At 45.7% G+C, this 20,013-nt stretch overlaps 1 protein-coding gene across 1 annotated transcript in view; it reads right to left on the reverse strand.

Moving 5' to 3' along the window:
* The window catches only part of PLA2G4A (phospholipase A2 group IVA), a 387,554-nt gene extending 370,869 nt beyond the window's left edge, over positions 1-16,685 (reverse strand). The window contains exon 1 of the mRNA XM_077452645.1: positions 16,535-16,685. The gene's annotated coding sequence lies outside the window, so the exon portion shown is untranslated. The remainder of the gene's footprint in view (positions 1-16,534) is intronic.
* Positions 16,686-20,013: the final 3,328 nt, after the last annotated feature.

Raw genomic sequence — 20,013 nt, forward strand, 5'->3', positions numbered from 1 at the left:
CATTGGTTCCACCCATTGCCCAATAGGGAACAGGCAGGTAGCCGCATCAGTACAGCTCTGTCTCTCACACCACTAACAGGAGAAAGGTGGGGGCCGAGCGGGGGAAGGAGACACTGACAGATGCTCGGTTACTGTGGCACAGCCGCTCCTGTCTCCCATTGTGGCGGCGTGTGCCTCGATCGGGCAGAGGGGGAGGCAAGAGGGGGGGGGGGGGGGGGGTTGCGAGGAGACACCGACAGCCTGCAGTTCTCACTCACATGCAGGTCCAGGGCTGCTGATAGGGGGGGACCACCAGTCCTCCTGTAGGGGGCCCCGGCACACAGAGGGGCCCGAACAGCAAGAGGAATCAGTGTTGTCAATACGAGGAGCAATTACAGAAAGATGCCCTGTGCGGCTCTCTGCAGCAGATAAAAGCTGGTTTCTCTCCCTCCCACCAGCTTTTAGCTGCTGCAGGGAGAGACACAGGGCATTGTTCCTGTAATTGCTTCCTCCTCCCTGTTCTATTATAAAAGGGCTCATTTACGCAGGTTCTCTGTTATGTTTGTGTTCGCTAATAATAATTTTAGTGTAGGCTGTATGGGGCCCCGTGATTTCTAACAGCAGCCCTGTGCAGGTCCACATGCAGCCACCCACAGTACAACCGCTCCATTGTCCCCTCCATCTGCTCATATCTGCTGGCCCAGGGGAGAGCGCGTCGACTCTTCAACCCTGCGACACTCCTATATAGGTTGTACCAGTTTATCTGCAGTCTTCTCTTTTCTACAGCCGTTCCAACTTGATAAAGCCTGTCTGAGCAGTAAGAAGAAGAAAAAAAAAAAAAAAAAAACGGGGGGGGGGGGGGGGGGCGTGGAGCAGAGAGCCCAATGAGGAGAGCTCTGAGAGCTGAGGCTGTCAATCAGTTGAGCTCTCTCCCCTGTCACCATTTTTTTCTCTTGATGTCGGGAAAACCTGACAGAAATAAAACTTAATGCTCTGGATTGAGACAAGTACACACCACAGAGGGATATGCTTTGTTCATATTTCATGTCTGAGGTTAACAACCACTTTAACTCCATTCAACAGTCCAACATCCCTCACCAGCATCTTCTATCCAGTTTCTTCTGGACATGAGCTTTCCCAGGACAACGCACTGTGCAGTAGTCCAGCCATCCAGGTATTGTGCTGGAATATTAACTCGAGCTGCACTGGCACAGCTCAATGTACTTTCTAAAGAAGACTGCAAGCTAACATTGCATGCCTCTTCTACAAAAGGGAGCCTGTCTGCTCACAATTCTTAAAAACTGGACTTTTAGTTCCACTTTAAAGCTGAACTCTAGAAATGAGACAAAATCTACCCTTGAGCAGCCTGGAGTTCTGCTTTATATGCTTGTTTATTCTAGGGGTGCATGAATAGGGTGCATTACCTTTCTTTTAATCTGACAGATTCCAGTGCTGTTCTCCTTTACCCATAGCTTTGGGCTATGGACAGTCCCTCAGCATCATCATGCACCATGCAGGGTTATTAACCCTGCACTGGAAGTTAGAAGGCCAGCATGCGACCACGGGCCAAAGCTGTGGCGACCAGTTGCATGGATTAAAAGCAGTACTAAACCCAAAACTAAAAATATATTGCAGCTTACCATTCATTGAGTGGTGGCTGCAATTGTTTTCTTTTCTTAGGGTTTCTTCCCTCTGTTTTCACCTGGGGATCTGGCCAGTAACACCTTCTGTATCAGAGAGCCCCCACTCTGGATGAAGGAGCACAGGTGCACTTTTGGACAGCAGTATCGTCAGACTGGGGGTAGAGGAGTGTTAGATGGACTAGCAGATTTAAATATACTAACATGTTTTTTTTTTGTTGGGCAACTGTGTGGCAAAAAAGGTTTAAATGGTAATAAATGTAAAGTTATGCAGGGGGGGGTAGAAAAATGCATGCATCATACATACTAGGAGGATAATAGCTGGGGGAGTGAATGGTGAAGAAGAATCTGGGAGTTCAGGTAGATCATAAGCTTAAGGCGGTTGTATAATCTTTTTTTATAAGTTTAACCTACAGGTAAGCCTATAATAAGGCTTACCTGTAGGTAAAAAAAAAAAAAAAAAAAAAAAAAAATATGTCTCCTCAACCTATACGGTTTAGGAGATATTATCCTCGCAATGCGCCACGGACTGCAGCGGCGCATGTGCACAGGGGATTCTCGGCTGATAGTACGGCAGACGCTAGACCCTGCCGGAAAGGAATCTCCCTAGCGCATGTGTGGGAGTGATGATACCCGGAAGACACACCGAGGGATCATGTCAGCTCCCTCGGTGTGGATCGGGCCAGATGTCGGGGCCTCGTTCTAAGGTACGCATTTCATAATGAGCTAGTATGCGGTGCATACTAGCTCATTATGACTTTTCCCTTGCAGGTCAAAAAATAAATAAAAAATTTAGTCAGCGGGTTTACTCCTGCTTTAATAATAGCATACAATGCCAAGCTGCAGTTTCCTTTCTTAATACAAAAAAAGTCCTTTCTTGTATTAAAGTGGTTATATACTCATTTTTTTACTTTTACCTACAGGAAAGCCTATAATAAGGCTTACCTGTAGGTAAAAAAAAAAATATCTCCTAAACCGTACAGGTATGTACCCTCGGTATGCGCCGTTGACTGCAGCGGCGCATGCGCACAAGGGGATTCTCGGCTGAAAGTCCGGCAGTGGCCGGACTCGGCCGGGATGAAATGTCCCACGCGCAAGCGCGGGAGTGACGATATCGTGGCTCCGGCCACTCACCGACCCGGAAGAAACGCAGAGGGAGCATGTCAGTTCCCTCGGCGTGGATTGGGCCAGATGCCGGGGCCTCGTTCTAAGGTAAGTATTTCATAATGAGCCATTATGCCTTTTCCTTTGCAGGTGGTAAAAAAAAAAAAAATTGCGGGTTTACTACCGCTTTAAGAGAGGTATGGACTGCAGAGATAAAAGGCATATTTTTGCCCCTGTACAAATCATTAGTAAGATCTTATCTAGAATATGCAGTTCAGTGATGGGCGCCAGTTCATAAAAAAAAAAGATATTGGGAAACTTGAGAGTGCAGATAAGGGCAACCAAACTGATAAGAGGCATGGAGGAGCTCAGCTATGAGGAAAGATGAGAGGAACTTGAGAATTCTTGAGAATGAGAGATATGATCAACATGTATAAATACATACAGTGCCTTAAAAAAGGTATGCACACCCCTTGAAGTTTTCCACATTTTGTCATGTTACAGCCAAAAACAAATGTATTTTATTGGGATTTTATGTGATAGACCAACAAACACAAAGTAACACATAATTGTGAAGTGGAAGGAAAATGCTAAATGGTTTTCAAAATGTTTTACAAATAAATATGTGAAAAGTGTGGCGTGCATTTGTATTCAGGCCCCCTGAGTCATTACTTTGGAGAGACACCTTTTGTTGCAATTACAGCTGCAAGTCTTTTTTGGGGATGTCTCTACCAGCTTTGCACATCGAGAGTGACATTTTTGACCATTCTTCTTTTCAAAATAGCTCAAGCTCTGTCAGATTCGACTGAGCGTCTCTTGCCACAGATTCTCAATTGGATTTAGGTCAGGACTTTGACGGGGCCAGTCTAAACACATGAATATGCTTTGATCTGAACCAAGGATATGGAATTAGCGGACCTCCAGCTGTTGCAAAACTACAAGTCCCATCATGCCTCTGCTTCTGGGTGTCATTCTTGCTTTGCCTCATGGGACTTGTAGTTCGACAACAGCCGGAGGTCCACCAATTGCATATCCCTGATCTAAACCATTCCATTGTAGCTCTGGCTGTATGTTTAGGGTGAACCAGTCTCAGGTCTTTTGCAGACTAAATGCCCTGTACACACAAGCGAAATTCCGCTCAAGCTTGGCTTGCATACACACGGTCACACAAAAGTTCCATGAACTTTCGACCGACAAGAACATGGTGACGTACAACACTATGACGAGCTGAGAAAATGAAGTTCAATGCTTCAGAGCATGCGTCAAATTGTTTCCGAGCACGCGTAGGAATTTTGTGCGTCTGAATTTGTAAAGATGATCAGAATTTCTGATCGGAACTTTTTGTGACCGAAAAATTGGGAACCTGCTCTCATTTGCTGGCGGGAATTCCTCCAGCAAAAGTAAGATGGCACGATACACGGTCGGAATTTCTGACCAAAAGCTCACATCGGACTTTTGCTGGCGGAATTTCCAATCGTGTGTACGGGGCATAAAATGTTTTCTTCTAAGATTGCCCTGTATTTGGCTCCATTCATCTTCCCTGTTCCTGCTGAAGAAAATGGTGTGTTCAGTGTTAGGATTTGTTTTTATGCCAAAAATTTTCAATTTTGGTCTCATCTGACCAGAGCACCTTCTTCCACATGTTTGCTGTGTCCCCCACATGGATTTTTGAAAACTGCAAACAGGACTTCTTATGGCTTTCAACAATGGATTTCTTTTTTGGCATGCGCGACTAATAGTTGTCCTGTGGACAGATTCTCCCACTTGAGCTGTGGATCTCTGCAGAGTTACCATGGGCCTCTTGGCTGCTTCTCTAATTAATGCTCTCCTTGCCCGGCCTTTTGGTTTAGGTGGACGGACATGTCTTGGTAGGTTTGCTTGGTAGGTTGTGCCATACTCATTTTCAGATGATGGATTGAACAGTACTCTGTGAGATGTCCAACCAAAGCTTGGGATAGAATATATTTTTTTTATTTTTTATTTTTTTTTTTTATAACTGAGCCCTGCTTTAAAAACTTCTCCACAACTTTTTCCCCCGACCTGTCCAGTGTGTTCCTTGGCTTTCTTGATGCCGTTTGTTCACAAAAGGTTCTTTAACCACTTAAGGACCGCCTTCTGCACATTTACGTCGGCAGAATGCCATGGCTGGGCACAATCACGTATCTGTATGTGGCTCTTTAAATGCCCAGCTGTGGATCGCGCCGGCACTCTCGACCCGGTCCTGAGCTCCGTGACCCCGAATTGCCGCTGGTGTCCCACGATCAGGTCACAGAGCTGAAGAACGAGAAGAGGTCTGTGTAAACAAACCTCTCCTCGTGCTTGCTACTGTGGCTATCGCTGATCGTCTGTTCCCTGTTATAGGGAAAGACGATCAGTGATGTTACATGCCAAGCCATGACCCCAACAGGAAAAAAAAATAAAAAAAACAACACACACACACACACACACACACACACGTCACACATAACCCCTTCCCGCCCCCAGTGGTCAACTCCTTCACTGCCAGTGTCATTTACACAGGAATAAGTGCATTTAAATAGCACTGATTGCTGTATAAATGACAATGGTCCCAAAAATGCGTCACAAAAATTTTTTTTTTTATATAAAAATGCTATAAAACTATCCCCTATTTGGTTTGCGCAAAAGTTATAGCGTTTACAAATCATTACAAAAAATATTAAGAAGAATACGTATCGGCCTAAACTGAGGAAAAAATAAATGTTTATTTTTATATTTTTTGGGGGGATATTTATTATAGCAAAAAGTAAAAAATATTGCTTTTTTTTTCAAAATTGTCGCTCTATTTTTGTTTAAATCGTAAAAAATAAAAAAACGCAGAGGTGATCAAATACCACCAAAAGAAAGCTCTATTTGTGGGGAAAAAAAAAAAAAGAAGAAGGATGCCAAATTTTGTTTGGGAGCCACATCGCATGACCGCGTAATTGTCAGTTAAGTCGACACAGTGCCGAATCGCAAAAAGGGGCCTGGTCCTTTGGTTGCAAATTGGTCCGGGGCTTAATTGGTTAACAAACCTCTGAGGGATTAAATTACACACAGGTGGACTCCATTTACCAATTTACCAGTTAAGTGACTTCTGAAGAGAATTGGTGCCACTGGATTTTAGTTAGGGATATCAGAGTAAAAAGGGGGCAGACTACAAATGCACACCACACTTTTCAGATATTTGTTAAAAATATTAATAACAACCACCATTTATCATTTTCCGTCCACATCACAATTATGTGCCACTTTGGAGTTGAATTACTGAATGCAATTCCACTTTGCACTACAAGTGCACTTGGAAGTGCAGTTGCTCTAGATCTGAAGGGGACATGCAAGGAAAATAAAAAAACAGCATTTTCTCTTTTCGTCTTCCAGGACAGCCTGAGAGATAAAGGGCTCCTCCCTCCGGGACAGGAAACAGGTATACCCAATCAGATAAAAAAGGGTGGTCCTCCAGGCCCTCCTCAGTTTTTGCGTTTCCTGCCGGACGGGAAGGAAGCATGTGAGGAACCTGGGGAGCTCCATGTTCCAGGACTGTCCTGGGGGGGAGCCTCTGAAGTACCTTGTCCTCTGCCCAAAGCGCCCCTCTGTCTAGTGTAGTGAAGATAGGGCTGCTTGTACACCGCTGCCTATAAGCTCGGGGAGAGTTGGACCTCTGAAAAGCAACAGATCCCCTACCTCCATTTTGTCGCACAGTCCGGTCGTGGTTCTTCATTGGAAAAACATACGGCGCCCAAGACCGAACGGCGTCCACAAGGCATGCGGGACGTCCGTTCCGGGTATGGTTATGAACATGCGTGCGTCCGAGGAGGGGCTTCCACATTCCAATCAATTTGAAGTGATGCAGCTTCTGGCAGGACCACATCAGAGGGCTCCAGGAGACAAAGGTTCCAGTCTCCAGGCCATGGAGGGCACTGCAGCAGTTCGACTCCGGTTCTTCTGGTATCGGCACCTCTCAGGTAAGCGTGGTGAGGGCAGACCATGGCTTAATCTGGGAGGGGGTAAGGGCCTTGTGACCGAGGCCATTCCCTGAGTGGGGAACCACAGGTGAAGGGCTGGGCACTTATCTCCTTCCCCCTGAGCACAGTGGTGGTGACGGTTGGGAACAGGCTTTCGTGATTTGTTTTCTGTCCTTTCTTTTGCTTTCAGGGTAAAGCACGGGACAGATCTTAGATACAGCCTCCAAGGAGAAAGTGTGCTGTTTGTGGGACAAAATTTGGGCTCAATTAGGAGAAGCCGCTTTGCCCCAAACGTGTCAATAATTTATCTAAGGATGACTCTTATTGAGAGTGTCAGGAGATCCTTTCATCAAAGAAGAGATTGCATCCACCTTCAAATCATTTAGAGGAATGATGGATAAGATGCAGGGTCCCTCTCTGCCCTTATCTAGAGCGGCAAGTTTGCCCTCCCTGTCTGAGCCCAGTCAGGAGGATAGGGAGAGGGAGCCCAGGTCACTGGCCTCTTCTCAGGTGGATTCAGGGTCTGACTCTGAGGAAGAGTAAGATTGCTCCAGAGGGTCCAGGTACAAAATTGACATTGGACGATGTGGGAGATTTGTTGAAAGCAATCTATGACACACTAGAGATCAGAGAGGAGTCATACAGCTTTCTAAGCATGACCTCATGTATCAGGGGGTCTCTGCTCAAGAACCCAGAGTTTTCCCTGCGCACAAGTCTCTAGCGGAATCGATCTTGCTGGAGTGGGAGCACCCTGAGAGGAGACCGTTCTTTTCAGGCAGTCTCAAACGCTGATTTCCCTTCGAAAAGGTTGTAGCCCAGCCTTGGAACAAGGTTCCCAAGTCGGATGCGCCACTAGCGAAGGTGTCCAAAAAGACTGATTTGGCCTTCGATGATCTAGGATCCCTTAAGGACCCAATGGACAAATGGGGTGATGTGCTGTTAAAGAGGGCTTGGGATGCCTCCTCTATTGCATTCAAACCTGTCCTTGCAGCCACCTGTGTGGCTAGAAATTTAGAAGGCTGGTTAACTCAGTTACAGTCTCATTTTTCTGCAGACACGTCCCGACAGCTGCTGAAATCCTTTCCCTTGTTATTTAAGGCAGTTGGGTTCCTGGCTGAAGCTTCTGCAGAGTCGGTAAAGCTAGCGGCCAGGTCTGCAACTTTGGTTAACGCGCCAAGAAGGGTTGTGTGGCCGAAAGTCTGGTCAGGAGATTTAGCATCAAAGCTCAGGCGATCACCTTTTTGGCCCTGGGCTCCAGAAAGCCCTGGAACGTATCTAGGACAAGAAGAAAGCCTTTCCAGAGAAAAAAAAAAAAAAAAAAGGAAGAAGCCTGAGAGCAGACGGCTTAGGGAACAATCCCAGCAGGAGAGAGAGGGTCGGCTAAAAAAAACAAAAAAAAAAAAAAAACTGGTCGGGTCACAAGGGGCATGGCAGAGGAGGAATACTATTCAATCCTCCTCGGACCATCTCAAAATCCCAGTGACTCCTGTGGTCCAGTGGGAGGAAGGTTGGGGGATTTCCTCCCACAATGGATTAACGCAACTTCAAGTCCATATTAGAGATTATAAAAAAAAGCGGTTACAATTTGAAGTTCAGTGCCATTCCCCCTCCTACCTTCCTAGTAACCAAGTTACCCAGAGACCGGGAGAAGGCAGAAGCTCGGAGTCTGCTGTTGAGAGAATTGTTAGATCAACAGGTCATCAGCCAAGTACCAGATGCAGAACACAGACAGGGGGTATATTATATATATATATATATATATATATATATATATATATATATATATATATATATATATATATATATATATATATATATAGTCCCCTGTGTTCGTAGTTCAAAAGCCATCAGGCAAATTCAGGTTTATCTTCAATCTCAACCCCCTGAACAGGTTTATCAGGTACAAGCGGTTCAGGATGGAGTCAATCTTTACGATAACAAAAACCTTCAGTTTCCCCAATTGCTTTATGGCAACAATCGACCTCAGGTACGCATATTTGCATATACCGTTACATCGGGAATGTCAGAAATTCCTCAGACTAACAGTCAGGGTGAACTTGGAAATTCTCTTCCAGTTCAAGGCACTTCCGTTTAGCCTAGCAGCCTCTTCCGGGATTTTTACAAAGGTCCTGGCAGAAGCCCTAGCTCTGCTGCAGGTCAGGGTCGTTACAGGGATCCCCTATTTGGACGATCTTTTGTTTGTCGATTGGTCTTACCAGCAGCTAGAAGAGAATCTACAGGCGGCGCAGCACTTCCTGCATTCTCTTGGTTGGTTGATCAATCTGGACAGTTGATCCCAACCCAGGAAGTACTGTATCTGGGTTACAGAATCTCCTTTGTAGAGGGGAAGGTCTTTCTCCCATCAGAGAAGATAGAGAAGGTAGGTCTGGCAGTAGCGCAGCTTCAGACTAATCTTAAGCGTTGCTGGGATGGCAGTCAACAGGGCTTGGATCAACCCATGCAAATTCCCACCAGGGTCTAAAGGACTTTGTAGTGCGACTGGTTCCCCACCAAGTTGGACAAGGGTCTGTTGTGGTTCAGACCAACATCTCTGATGTGGACAACAGGCGCCAGCTCTTTTGGCTGGGGTACACACCTGGAAAAAAGGATCTGGCTGAAGGATCCTGGTCTCAGATCAGAGGAAATTGCTGGCAGTACAGAGGGCGATAGTAGCCTTCCAGCAAAAAATAAGGGGACAACACCTCCAAGTAAGGTTGGACAATGCATCTGTTGCTTATATAAACAAGCAGGGGGGAACCAGGAGCCCTGCTTTGCAGAAGATAGCAGGGGAGATTTTCTCTTGGGCCAAGATGATTCTAGTGTCTCTGTCAACGGTTCATCTGAAGGGGGCTCAGAACTCGCTGGCGGACTCTCCCAGTCGTCAGTGTGTGAGACAGGACGAATGGTCACTCAACCTGGAAGTGTTCGAGCAGTCTGGTATGCCCCAAGCCTCAGACAGCAACAGGAAGGTTGCTTAGTTCTTCTTCCTGCCCTCGCAGGATCAAGCCAGGGGGATAGATGCCTTCGCCAGTGCATGGCACTTCAACCTGTGCAATGCATTTCCCCCAGTAAGCTGGTTGCGGCGGTCCTTCAGAAATTTCAGACCCTGGTAACAGAGCTCATTCTGATAGCCCCGTTGTGGCCAAGTAGGGCCTGGTTTGCAGTCCTAAAGAGATTGGCAATATATCCTCCGATTCATCTTCCGAGGAAGGAGTATCTGGTTACACAAGGTCCTATCTGGCATCCTCAAATAGAGACCCTCAGACTTGCAGCGTGGTATCTGAGTAACAGCTGTTAAGGGCCCAGGGTTTTTTCAGAAGGGATCATCAAGACTCTCTTTGAATGCCGTAAGCCAGTGACCAGAGCCATTTACACCAAGGGTGGAAGAGGTTCAATTCCTGGTTGGCAGAACAGGGGTAGGAAGATCCTGGTATCCCAGCAGTGCTGGACTTCTTACAGGCAGGAGTGGAATTAGGGCTGTCAGCACCTTGAAAGTACAGGCTGCCGCTTTAAGCGTCTTTTTTCAGGTCCCCCTGCAGCAAGGTCGTTTTGTAAAGAATGTCTTTAAAGCCCTCTCCAGGTCCAGGCCAGTGAAAGTCAGAGCCTGTCCCTCCTGGGATTTATCCTGGGTACTTAGTGCTCTAGAGAAATCTGATGCTAAATGGGTATTTTTAAGAACAGCTTTTTTGATTGCAATTACCTCAGAAGAGTGAGTGAGTTCTCGATTAGAGAGCCTTTTTTGTTGATTTTGGGAGGATAGGATTGTGATTAAAACAGATCCTAGTTTCCTCCCCAAGATTTCTTCTACTTTTCACAGAACTCAAGACATTATCCTGCCAACATTTCACTCCTCCTCAGAAGGTGATGAGGAAGGAGGACTCAGTTTAGTTGATGTCGTTAGGCGTAGCCTTTTAGTTTATTTAAAAATTAGCAAAGACTTCAGGAAGTCGGAATCTTTGTTTGTGAATTTTGCGGGGTCACTCAAAGGACATAAGGCATCTAAATCCACCATAGTCCGATGGATTAGGATGACGGTTTTAGGGGCATACAGGCTGGCAGGGAGGCAAGCACCTTTAAGGCACATTCAACTAGGGTGGCATCAGCTTCGTGGGCAGAGAAGGTCGGTGCCACTCCGGAGGAGATCTGCAGAGCAACGACATGGTCCAGCTACTCCACGTTCGCAAAGTATTACCGCTTGGACCTGCCTGCTGATAAGGATCAGGCATCTGGGAGAAAGGTCCTCCAGGCAGTGGTCCCGCCCTAACAGAGCAAATTCCTTGCTTATCTCAGAGGCTGTCCTGGAAGACGAAAGGAGAAAACCGGAGTTAGACTTACCGGTAACTCTTTTTCTAGGAGTCTTCCAGAACAGCCTGGTTTCCCACCCGGGGTTGTTTAGATTGACCGGTGGCAAGGATGCCTACTGATGTTGTTGTTAGCGTGTTATGTTTTTCAGAGCCTTCCAGCGGTACTTGGATTAAACTGAGGAGGGCCTGGAGGACCATCCTTTTTATCTGATTTGGTAGACGTGTTTCCTGTCCCGGAGGGAGGAGCCCTATTTCTTTCAGAGGTTGTCCTGGAAGACTCCTAGAAAAAGAGCTAACGGTAAGTCTAACTCCGGATTTTTGCTTGTGCATGATTGGATGATAAAATCAGCAGAGCTTCCCCTCAGATCTAAAGCGACTGCACTTCCAAGTGCACTTGTAGCACAAAGTGGATTTGCCTTTAGTAAATCAACCCCTTTGTGTTGGTTTGTCACATGAGATATATTTATGTTTTTGGTTGGAACATGACAAAATGTGGAAAACGTCAAGGGGTATGAATACTTTTTCAAGGCACTGCAAGTGGTCCATATAGTGAACTTAGTGGCGAGTTATTCATATTAAGATCACAAGAGGACAAGGGGGCACTCTTTACATCGGGAGGAAAAGAAATCTTCAACTATGGAAAGGTTTCTTCATAGTAAGAGCTGTGAAAACTTGGAATTGACTGTCAACAGTTGATTCTGGCCAGTTCAGTAGATTGTTTTAAGAAAAGCCTGGATTCTTTCCTAAATGTACATAATATAACAGGATACTAGTATTTATAGGTAAAGCTGATCCAGGGAAAAGCCGATTGCCTCTTGGGAGAGGGAGGAAAGAGTATACAAGTAGAGTCATGTCACAACAGAGTCTAAAAAGATGAGAGGCACCTCTAAGTAGCAATATGGTTACACTTAATGAAGGTATAACATTCAGCAACTCACATGGTTGATGACAAGCACATCTAAGGCCGCGTACACACGCGGGGACTGTTCGCCCAACTTTGTCCGTCAAACAGTTTCGGCAAACAGTCCGCTCAAAATTAGCATGGACGGACATGGCCACACACGACGGACGAACAGTTTGCTGAAACCGTGCGCGATGACGTGAACGGCACGTACGACGGGACGAAAAATACGACGTCCTATACACTGCATTATAACTTTCGGCGTGTAAATCCTTTCTGAGCATGCGCGGAACTTAGTTTGACGAACAAGCCTACACACGAGGGGACTGTTCGCTGAAACAAGGTTTCAGCGGACAGTTTTTCTGAATTTCCGAAAAACCTTGTTCAGCGGACTGTTCGCTGAAACTGTCCGCTGAAAGCCCACACACGAGCGGACTGTTTGCCGAAACACTGTTCAGCGGACAAAGTTGGGCGAACACTCCCCGCGTGTGTACGCGGCCTAAGTATGCAGGCATCTGGGATAAAGCTATTCACATAGACCATCCTCACCGCCATCTACGTTGTCCCTTCCACGAGTGCTTCAAGTCTCGCTTTCAGATCACTCTACTGCAGGGTAGTCTTCCGGTCACAATTGCAGACTGACAGTGGTAAGAGTCGGCAGTGTAGAGAACAGTCTATGTGGACAGCTTTACCCCAGATGCCTGCATACTTAGATGTGCCCGTTTTAATCAGTCATGTGAGTTACTAAATGTTGTGCCTTCATTAAATGTAAACATATTGCTACACTCAGTTTGTCTTCAGCAAACTGTTTGTGGGCTTTCTTGTGTGTGCATCAACTTTAGAAGTGGCTTCCTTCTGGGAAGACAAAATGTGCGGTGTATGGTTTGAGCACTGACAGGCTGACCCCCCACCCCTTCAACCTCTGCAGCAATGCTGGCAGCATTCATACATCCATTTCCCAAAGACAACCTATGAATATGACACCGAGCATGTGCCCTCAACCTCTTTGGTCGACCATGGCGAGGCCTGTTCTAAGTGGACACTTTCCTGTTAAACCACTGTATGGTCTTGTCCACCGTGCTGCAGCTCAGTTTCAGGGTCTTGGTAATCTTCTTATAGCAACAATACTTTTTTTTCAGATGCTCAGAGAATTCTTTGCCATGGAGGAAGCATGTTGAACTTCGAGTAACCAATAAGAGGGAGAGCGATAACACCAAAATTTAATACAACTGCTCCTCATTCATACCTGAGACCCTGTAACATTAACGAGTCACGTGACACTAGGAGGGAAAATGTACATTTTTTTTATAATTTTGTTCCCACAAATAGCTTTATTTTGGTGGAATTTGATCACCTCTGCAGTTTGTATTTTTTGCGCAACAAATAAAAAAAAACAAGTTTTTGTTTCTGTTAAATTTTTTGGTAAATAAGTATGTTTTCTTCTTCAATGACGGGCACTGATGGGCATCAATGAGGTGGCACTGATGGGCACTCGTAGGTGGCACTGTTGGGTACTTATGGGTGGCATTGTAGGGCATCATGTTATATAATGGTACCAGTCAGTGCCCATTTGCACAGATTGGGCATAATTTGCACATGTGGATGGCCATCCACATGTTGCCCCCTTCCCTGGTGGTACTGGCGGCTCTCCTGGTGGTCTAGTGTGGACACTAGAGGGGGGGCTGTGCTGATAAATAATCAGTGCGGATCCCCCGTCAGGAGAGCCGCCTAACGGCTCTCCTCTACTCGCGTCTGTCAGACACGAGTGAGGAAAAGCCAATCAACGGCTTTTCCTGTTGATATCGTGATCAGCCATGATTGGACACTGCTGATCATGTGGTAAAAAGCCTCCGTCTGAGGCTTTTTACCAAGATCAGTGTATCAGATCAGTCTGACACACCGCACCACCGATCGCTGGCTGTTATCCTGAAGAACGTCATGCCCAGTCAGGATAACTGAACCATTGCCCGACCGTCATTTTGTTATAGGCCGGGCAGGAAGTGGTTAACGTTGAGTTATTTTGAGAGGAAAGAAAGTTTACACTGTTATACAAGCTGTACACTCACTACTTTACATTGTAGAAAAGTGTAATTTCTTCAGTGTTGTCACATGAAAAGATAAAATATTTACAAAAATGTGGAGGGGTGTACTCACTTGTGAGATACTGTGTACATACACACACTCACACTATATTACCAAAAGTATTGGGGTGCCTGCCTTTACACACACAAACTTTAATGGCACCCCAGTCTTAGTCCGTAAGGTTCAATATTGAGTTGGCCCATCCTTTGCAACTATAACAGCTTCAACTCTTCTGAGAAGACTGTCTACAAAAGGTTTAGGAGTGTGTCTATGGGAGTGTTTGACCATTCTTCCAGAAGTGCATTTGTGAGGTCAGCGCTCATGTGAGCAAAGAGGCCTGGCTCTCAGTTTCCGCTCAAATGTATCCCACAGGTGTTCTAGTGGGTTGAGGTTAGGACTCTGTGCAAGCCAGTCAAGTTCCTCCACCCCAAACTCACTCATCCATGTCTTTATGGACCTTGCTTTGGGCACTGGTCCAAATCATTTGGTGGAGAAAGCAAGGCCCTATAAAGACATGGATGAGTGAGTTTGGGGGGGTTGCTTAATATATTGGGAGCAGGGCAGCAAACACAAGACAAACAACCCCCCGCGGGAGACCGACGGAATTGCGGCGATCAACCCCCACTCACCCTCTTTTGAAGCCAATTAGAGTCTCATTGGAATAAATGTGTCCGGTGCCTTGCATGTAAATAAGGGGCTGTGCACATGGACTAGGGGGGCTGCTCCCCATGTAGATGGACCGCCACTGGTCGGGAGATGGCACCACCAAGGGGTTTAAAAAAAAAAAAAAAAAAAAAAAAAGTGCATCCCTTCAAAACCTATGGAACTCTTCACAACGGTCAGTTGCACTTTCTGCTTTGCAGTCTTGCTTGCTGCATTTTTTTTGCACATTTAAATGGCCCTTTCACACTGATCAGTCTTTGAGCCTAGGTTTACATTTGTGCGAACACAGACATCGCATGTGATTCGCACCTGCACTGCATTGTATGGCTGAACTCGCATTGAATTCACACAAAAAAAAAAAAAAAAAGCGCAGGGACTTTTTTGGGGTTTTATCGCCCCCGCACTGAAATCGGATCGCATGGGTGTTCTCACCTATGTGATCCAATGCCTGTACGAATCCACAGTTCACACTGCAATCTGTGAACTGGTCTGGGGGTGTCATTAACAAGGTACTGACACCCGCAGCGGTTCGCAGAGGGCCGCATGAATTGCCTGCGAGAGAGATGCGATGCGGGAACCGGCGCTGTAATCGTGCAGGTTCCCGCATCGCACAAGTGTGAACCTAGGCTGATGCACTTTTGTTCACTTGTGAAGCGTTTTATTTGAAGGGGGTGCATTTTTTCTTCTGTTTTTTTTTTTATTTTTTTTTATTTTTTTGACTAAACAAAAACTGACCTGTGTGAAAGCAGCCTAATGCAGCCATCATATGTAAGAATTAGTAAACTGCAATAATGTTTGCTTTAAAAGGAAGCCTGTTGGATCCAGGATTGAGGCAAGTAATCCACTTTATCCCTGTACCCCTAAACGAGCACGTAAGCCATGAAGTGTGGGGGGACCCCAGTGCAGGGGTAGATTTTGTCTCATTCAGATACTGGAACAGCGAGGACGGTGAGAGCAGCCTGCTTGCAGTGGATGGCTTCTACTGTATGTTATATAAAAAGAAGCAGGAAAAGCAGAAGCTGAGAGATAAGCGATGTAAGCAGAAATCCTGCGGTGCCAGGAAGAGAGGTTACACAGCATTACCCTCGCTCTATACACTACAGCCTGTACCTAGCCTACTACTACAGACTCCTATGGATCCAGTGTCAGGCAATAAATCACACCTACAACTCACACACACACAGCTGTAATATAAATGGTCCATACACGATCGTCCGAAAAATAACGCGATCGTACGATAATCTGATCGTTAGTACACAGCTTTCGAGAGCCGATCATAACAATCTGATATTAAACAAGGGAACAGTACGAAAGTGTTTTTTTTTTTTTTCGTACGATACCAGGGATAGTACAATTTTCATTTAATCAATACAGTCATTTGAAATTACAATACAACACATTGCATCACTTCTTCATTTTTATTCTGTCGTACGAGACTTTTTGTAGCTTTAGTAAACTCTTCATTTTCGATATGAGATTAGCATGCAAAAAAAAACAAAAAATGAACAATCGCACGATAATCTCATTGCGTGTACCAGGCATTAAGATAAAGCTTTACGCTCGCCTTCATCCTAAAATACAAGGACATGGTACAAATTGATCCAAAAGCCTTTCCCACACAAAGTAACGTGACTACAGGAATGTAAACATTATCTACATCAGCAATAAACCAAAACCAGCGGATTGTCCCCACTTCGGTATGCAGTAGCCACATACAATGTATTTCCTATGGATCTTACTTCTTCTATTCAGCATTTCATGTAAAGTGTGTTAGAATAGTGATACTCCCACACAATAGTAACACGTTTAGGCTCATCTATGGCTGCCACATCCCAGCAGTCAAATCATTGTTCTCTCTACACTTCAGTGTTTGTAAACTTGTGTGGAACATAAACATACCTTCTCCCCTCAGTAGCCCCTGAGAAAGTTCTTCAATGGAGTCCTTGTGCTGTGATCATCCCTCCACTGTTTCCTCAGCACTGTGTCATTCACTTCCTTGTCTGGAGTCTCGTGACCTCTCCTCGCCACTCATACACTCAGTTTTACTAAACTAAAGAGCCCACAAACAGCTTTGCCTCACCAATTAACCGCTTGCATCCCAGGGACGGTTTCGCTTTTCCACTATTTCCCTTTTCATTCAGTAAAAATTAATTAAAGTAGACCTTTCCCCCCTTTCCTAAATGATACTTCGGCAGACGTCTCTGCATGCTGACGTCTAATCGCCTAAGGGCCCATTCACACCGGGGAGGATTTACTAAAGGAAAATAGACTGAGAAATTTGCAAGTGCAGTTGCTCCAGAGCAATGCTTCTCAGCTCCAGTCCTAAGGACTCACTAACAGGCCAGGTTTTATGTATTACCTTGGGGAGATGCAGACTAGAATACTGCAATCACTGAGCAGCAAATCATATCACCTGTCATGTATTTCAGTTATCCTGCAAACCTGGCCTGTTAGTGGGTCCTGAGTACAGGAGTTGAGAACCACTGTAAGGCTACTTTCACACATGCGGACCGTATGTCTGTATTTCATCCATCCGTTTGCGGATGAAATACAGACATATATGCATCCCTATGGGATCGCGGGTGTCTGCGGATGAACATCCGCAGACACCCGATATCGTCCGCATCCGCTATTGTCCGATTCTGCAGACGGAGGAAAATCCTATTTTTCTATCCGTCTGCAGAGCGGATCTGATGAACACGGACAGACGGTCCATGCTCATCTGATCCCCCATAGAGGAGAGCGGAGAGCTGACAGGGCGGTCCCTGCACAGTGTGCCGGGACCGCCCTGTTATCCGCCGGCTCAACGGGGACAATGAAGCGATCCCCGCTGAGCAATCGGATCATTACTGATCCGTCCCGTGTGAAGGGGGCCTAAGGCTACTTTCACAATGGGGTGGGCGTTGGCGGTAAAGCAGCACTATTTTTAGGACCGCTTTACTGTCATTTTAGCGGCGCTATTCGGCCGATAGTAGGGTGCTTTTAACTATGGCTAGCTTCCGTAAAAGGGTGTAAAGCGCACCTGCAGCACTGCCCCATTGATTTCAATGGGCAGGGGGCACTTTAGGAGTGGTGTATACACCCCTCCTACAGCGCTGCAAAGATGCTGCTCGCAGGACTTTTTTTTACCGTCCTGCAAGCGCACTTCTCCTTGGGCTTTCACACTGGAGAGACAGGAGAGGCTCTTAAGACCCCTTTCACGCTGGGGCATTTTTCAGGCGCTTTCGCGTTTAAAAAAGTGCATGTAAAATGCCTGAAAGAGGCCTCATCTGCAATCCCAATGTGAAAGCCAGAGTGTTTTCACACTGAGCCCCCCCTTCACACTATGGCGTTTTTCAGGCGCTTTAGCGTTAAAATAAGCACCTGTAAAGCGCCTGAAAGAAGCCTCAACTGCAATCCCAATGTGGCCAATGAGGCGCTGCGCTGGCAGGGCGTCAAAAAAAATCCTGCAAGCAGCCTCTTTACAGCGCTTTTGGAGCGGTGAATACACCGCTGGTAAAGCGCCGCTAGTTTAAGCAGCACTTTACGAGCGTTTTTCGGGTGCTGGCAGTGTGAAAGGGCTCTTAAAGCACTTGGGCTTTCATGTTGGGATTGCAGATGAGGCTTCTTTCAAGCGCTTTTTTTTAACGCCAGTGTGAAAGGGGTCTTATAGGCACTATTTTTAGCACTGTAGCACCTCAGTGTGAAAGTAGCCTTATAGAGGATAGCAAGTGGGGCAACACTTCACTTTGCAAAGAATACCCAATCACATGCAATAAATAAAAACAGCTTTTTTTCCTGCACAATATGGATGAAGTCAGCAGAGATTCCCCTCGTTTTCTAAGCTCTGGAGCAACTGCATTTTGTAGAGCAACGTGCCTCAAGTACCCCCAACAGGTCATGTTTTCAGCCCTTCCATTATTTTGAACAGGTGATTTGATCAGTTTCGCTGCCTTAGTAATTATCACAGTCATTACAGCTGAGGGAAATCCTGAAAACATTTGGTTTTAGGCTGGGTTCACACATACGCATATTGGATGTGGATTTCTCCACATCCAATTCGCATAGCAGGAGATTGTGAAAGGCTCTCAATGGAGCCCGTTCACACATCTCCGTAGCAGCTCCGGTGCGAATTGCAACAAATTGTGCAACTTTTGGTCCTTTTCATGTTCCAATTCAGGCCAAAATTCAGACCTAAATCGGACCTGAAACAGTGAATAGAGACTCACTGCACTCCTGCTGTGAGTCGCTGCGTGTTCCAGTGTGAACCCAGCCTCAGTGAATCAACCCCATAGTGCATACCTCCTAACTTTTTGAGATGGGAATGAGGGACACCTATCAGCAAAAGTATGCAGGCATAGGACACACCCCTTGCCACACCCCTTAACCGCTTGTGGACCAGCCGTTGCAGTTATACTGCGGCAGGTTGGTTTAACTGCACGAAATCAGGTAACTGTACATGATCTTGCAAGGTTGGGATAGCACGCATGCACGTGCCCTCCGTGAGTCTGACCGCAGGGATACCCGCGATTGTCTCACGGAGGGGAAGAACGGGGAAATGATGATGTAAGCAAGCATTTCCCTGTTCTGCCTAGTGACAGGACACTGATCCCAGCTCCCTGTGATCAGATTTGTGTCACACATAGCCCACCACCCCCGCCCCCCCCACACAGTTAGAATCACTCCTTAGGACACACTTAACCCTTACAGCGCCACCTAGTGGTTAACCCCTTCACTGCCAGTCACACTTACACAGTAATCAACTGATCACTGTATAAATGTGAATGGTCCCAAAATAGCGCCAAAAGTGTCCGATCTGTCTGCCACAATGTCACATTTACCATAGAAATCGCTGATCGCTGCCATTACTAGTAAAAAAAAAAATTATCAATAAAAATGCCATAAAACTATCACCTATTTTGTAGACGCTATAATATTTATGCAAGCCAATCAATAAAAGCTTGTTGGGATTTTTTATTTATTTTTTACCAAAAATATGTAGAAGAATACATATTGGCCTAAGCTGAGGGAAAGAAAAATCTTTTTTTGGGGATATTTATTATAGCAAAATATAAAAAATATAGCTTTTTTTTCCAAAATTGACGCTCTATTTGTTTAGAGCGCAAAAAATAAAAACTGCAGAGGTGATCAAATACCACCAAAAGAAAGGTCTATTTGTGGGGAAAAAAGTTTTGTTTGGGAGCCATGTCACACGACCGTGCAATTGTCAGTTAAAGCAACACAGTGCTGAATGGCAAAAAGTGCTCTAGTCAGGAAGGGGGTAAATCCTTCCGGGGCTGAAGTGGTTAAAGGAGAATTTTACAAAATAAAACACACTAAGGCCCCATACACATTTTCTGCAGATTTTTGTCTTTAGATTTACCAAAACCATATAATAT

This window comes from Lithobates pipiens, unplaced genomic scaffold (genome assembly GCF_037356315.1).
Source record: "Lithobates pipiens isolate NorthernLeopardFrog02 unplaced genomic scaffold, aLitPip1_a1.2 Scaffold_23, whole genome shotgun sequence".
In the NCBI taxonomy this organism is placed as follows: Eukaryota; Metazoa; Chordata; class Amphibia; order Anura; family Ranidae; genus Lithobates; species Lithobates pipiens.